This window comes from Mesoplodon bidens (genome assembly GCF_964165515.1).
Source record: "Mesoplodon bidens genome assembly, contig: HAP1_SCAFFOLD_148, whole genome shotgun sequence".
NCBI classification, from domain to species: Eukaryota; Metazoa; Chordata; class Mammalia; order Artiodactyla; family Ziphiidae; genus Mesoplodon; species Mesoplodon bidens.
The window spans coordinates 750-5,033 of NW_027671355.1; the positions used below are offsets into that span (position 1 = coordinate 750).

The following is a 4,284-nucleotide window of genomic DNA, read 5'->3' on the forward strand; positions in this document are numbered from 1 at the left end:
CTGGCTCAGAGAGCATTTATTTTTTATTTCTGGTTTTGTGGCAGTACTGAGGTGAAAGGAAGTCTTAATGTCACATACGGGCAGGTATAACATCATGTGGCATATTTTTAAAATCTTCCGAATAAACAGCCACATATTTTCTTCTTCAATGGTTTCTTTTCATTCTATCCACTACCTTGACTTCCCCCTCTGCAATTCCAATGCCTCCTTCACCTTCCTTTTTATCTTACCTCCTGAATTTTAAGGTTCATTTTACGTTTTGTGGTCTTCAGTTCCTCTTCAATAATGGCTGCATTCTTCTAAAAATAGGAGAAAAGGTTCTAAATGATCTGAAATGACAGGAAGAAACTGTCTATGGTATATCACAGTTCAAATCTAGACTTTTTTGGGGCAACCTATAAATGCTAATCTGAATACAGTTATAAACACTTCTTATTATTAGTCTAAGTAATTATTACAATGAGATATTTAAAGTTATTTTATTACTTTCATTCATGACTTCTATCATTTTCCCTTTCAGATAATTAAAAAAATGATTAGTCACATGTACCTCCTATGTAAAATTCAATAATCAGAGGAAAACCTGGTAATTGCTAGACATTTTTCTTACAGGGTATAGTCCTATTTTTTTAAGTACTCCATTTTTTCTAGCCTCAAATATTATCTATGCTTAGGAGTTGAGGATGAAAAACACAGCTTTCACTATTCATCCTCTTTTATATTATTATTAATGGCACTATAATCTAAGATGTAAAAACTCAAAGCTGTCCTTGCCTTCTTCTCTACCTTCAGCCCCTATCCAATACCACATTCTAACAAATCTTTCCTCTCAAAATGCCACAACCGTAGTTCAGACCTAATAAGGTCTATGTCTCAAATAAGGCAATGGATTCCTAATGGGTTTTCCTATCTCCAATCTCTTCTCCTGTAATTGATACTCTACACTACTGCTAGATTAGTCTTCTCGTTTTCAATTATGTCACTTTCTTATCAAAAATTTAATCACTCCCCATAGGATCAAGCCCAACTACTTAATTATTGATTTTGAGATCCTCTATGACGTTATCCCTTGCCAATTTCCAACTTATTTTACACAAACAAATCCTCACTCCTGTCCAGCTAGTTTATGCATTGCCTCCTAACTGCACCCAAGGGAAAGATCTAGGTTCAAATCTGAGTTACAGGAAGAAAACAGGCAAGTGTGATCTCAGAGAGATGACTTCTCTCTGAGCCCCAGTACACTCATCATTGAAATAGAGACAGTAGGGCTTCCCTAGTGGCGCAGTTGTTGAGAGTCCGCCTGCCGATGCAGGGGACACGGGTTCGTGCCCCGGTCCGGGAAGATCCCACATGCCGCGGAGTGGCTGGGCCCGTGAGCCATGGCCGCTGAGCCTGCGTGTCCGGAGCCTGTGCTCCGCAACGGGAGAGGCCACAACAGTGAGAGGCCCGTGTACCGCAAAAAAAAAAAAAAAGAGAGAGAGACAACAATATCCTCCATCTTGAGGTTTTGCAGAGATTAAACAAAACATGTTTTAAACAAAATAACATCTGTTACACTGCCTGGCCTGTGAAGAGAAAACAAAATCATTAGTTTTTTTTCCCTAGTCTTATTTTTTGCTGCCTCTGTGTGAGGTCTTTTAAATGTCCTCACCTCACTGCTTTGCCTTCTAAAGGCTCATCTCAAGTCCCATGTCTTCCTTGAAGCCTAGCCTAATCTGTTCTAGACAGGACACACGTACCTTCTCAAACCCACCTGAATACAGAACACTTAGTTGGCAATATTTGCTTATTGTCCTACACTGTCCTTTAATATTTCTTATACCCTTCTTTTCTCTCTTTTCTCCTGCTGTGCCTTGTGCTCCCAGCTAGCATACAAGCTCTTGTAGAGCACAGACTCCCTCATATCTCTGGATCCACACAGTCACAGGTAGAGGGTAGGAATCTATAAATACTCAATTACCGACAGCACACAATGTTATAGGCTATCGATGTAGATAAATTTCAGATGTCAAGAATCCTCACACCAACATCACCTATTTTTAAAAGTCAGCTTTATGGGTCTGTTGCCTCCTCCAGCTAACACATTAACAGTGAGTTTGTATTCCAGAACTCTGGACTCAAACCTTTGTCTCTGAGGCAAGCTGCAGAGTCACAGTCAACCTTTGCACCTCATCTTGTGCCGTGTCTTCTTTCTCTTTTACATCTCTTAGTTGCTGGCACAAATTCATCACTTCCAGTTGCAATAGCTTCAGATCCTTGGAATGCTCCTCCTGTGTGGTATTCAGTCTTTCCTTCAGAAAATCTATCAGACAGGACAGGAGGGTCATCAAGCAGTTTAAAGAAGGTCAGGAAAGGAAAAGAATCATGAACTCATCAAGCACCCACACAGGACCGAATTTCTGATGACTCTCTTCTCTCTATACCTGTTTTCTGTGGGTTCAAATCTTTTTCAGTTTGCAGATGAAGATGTTCATCTTCAAGGACTGGATGAGGCTTTCCACACGGCACATTCGATTTACCAGAAACTCACAGTTCTTCCATAAAATATCTGTTTTTCCTGAACAAATTATTTCATTCTGGATAGGGCTAATGATGTTCTGGCTCACAGGCTCTTCTAAATATTTTGGAGTTTCCAAGTGGCCTCTGGACAAAGATCCCAATATAACAATATTATCCCAACCATCGAATCAATGTAACACTTCTACTGAGTATAAAAACTATAGTCTTTAGTTAACCAGTATCTGATAGCCCCTGCAAATTTAAACATAGAGAGCACTATTAGGTAAAGAGGACGAGACCAATGTGGGATGGGTAAAGACCACTGATTTTTTTTTTTTTTTGCGGTATGCGGGCCTCTCACTGTTGTGGCCTCTCCCGTTGCTGAGCACAGGCTCCGGACATGCAGGCTCAGTGGCCATGGCTCACGGGCCCAGCCACTCCGCGGCATGTGGGATCTTCCCAGACCGGGGGACGAACCTGTGTCTCCTGCATCGGCAGGTGGACTATCAACCACTGCACCAGCAGGGAAGCCCAAGACCACTGATTTTTTAACGGTTATTTTAATCGGAATTTTTTGTAAACTTATTTTGTATGTAAAAGCAAGTGATATATAAAACAGGTTAAATGCTAATTCTATAATGGTAAACTAAGAATTAAAGTTAGCATGGAGGCAGTATTTCACATCCTTTTTAGAAAATTTTTAAACAAGGTGATAATAAATATTCCCATTTTGTTCTAACATACTCAACACTGGTACAAATTTAATCTTTGCTGAAGAGTTATTTATTCTATGTGTGCTATAATACCAACTATACCAATTTTAGGTCTTCATAAGAGACACTCAAGAAATACATACGTAATTTTAAAGACAATCACACCAGTAAATTCAACATTGGCCACTTAAGCACCCAGATTCCTCAAGGCCTTTTGACAATCTAACTTTTAATGGCAATAACTTCTTCAGGAGCACAAAGGAAAAACACAGTTCTTCTTTTGAGTACTTCATTCTAAACTATGAATTTTTTTAAGACTTATAACCTTTCTTTTAATTTACAACAAATTTGGAGAAAGAAAATACAGACCATATTAATGGCATGAATCAAGTTGTAGATGTTCACCTTAACTAATATCAAAGTCTATTTTTATTTTTAAAAAAGGCCCCAATTTTTTTCTAATTATGTAAAAAATTACATTTGTTTTTAATCAAGTATTGAGGGAGAATAGGATATCAAGGTTTGTGCACCTAATTAACACACTTTAAAAATCTGTTTAGAATAGTGGTAGTAGCTCCATTACAGGAGGACAACTCTTTATCTTGCAAATATTTCCTAATTAGTATTCTAATGTTATTTCTCAATTCTTTTCTAAGTACTTATTTCACCTGCCAAACCACCCACACTGTGACTCCTTATTAGTAACCAGTGAGGCAAAATTTCTTCAACCTACAAAGATATTGTAACACAATTTTTTTATTTGTTACCTTTTTTCACCAAAGTCCAACATTATTAGGTCATCTCTCAGAGAACTGGTCTGTTTGTCAACTATTCTCATCCTTTGCTGAAGTACCGTAAATGTTTCAGAAGCTGTAACATTGAAGCGGGCTGGAGAGAAGACTGCTCTGGACATTGTAGTTTCCATATGTACCTGAGATTAAAGTCACAATATTAGTGTAGTCGGTTCTATTATTGTTCAGAATAGCCACTGCCCCTTCCTGTGGAGGATTATACATCCCTGTCCTGTTGAGCTTGGAAATGGCCATGTGTCCTGCCTTGCTCAGTTAAATGT

At 38.6% G+C, this 4,284-nt stretch overlaps 1 long non-coding RNA gene across 1 annotated transcript; it reads right to left on the reverse strand.

Annotated features, from left to right (window-relative positions):
* Positions 1–225: 225 nt before the first annotated feature.
* Positions 226–4,067, reverse strand: LOC308611529. The gene is made up of 3 exons (XR_014014940.1): positions 3,980–4,067; positions 2,124–2,302; positions 226–299 (listed from the first exon to the last, which is right to left on the reverse strand). It is a non-coding gene; the product is annotated as an uncharacterized lncRNA (long non-coding RNA).
* Positions 4,068–4,284: the final 217 nt, after the last annotated feature.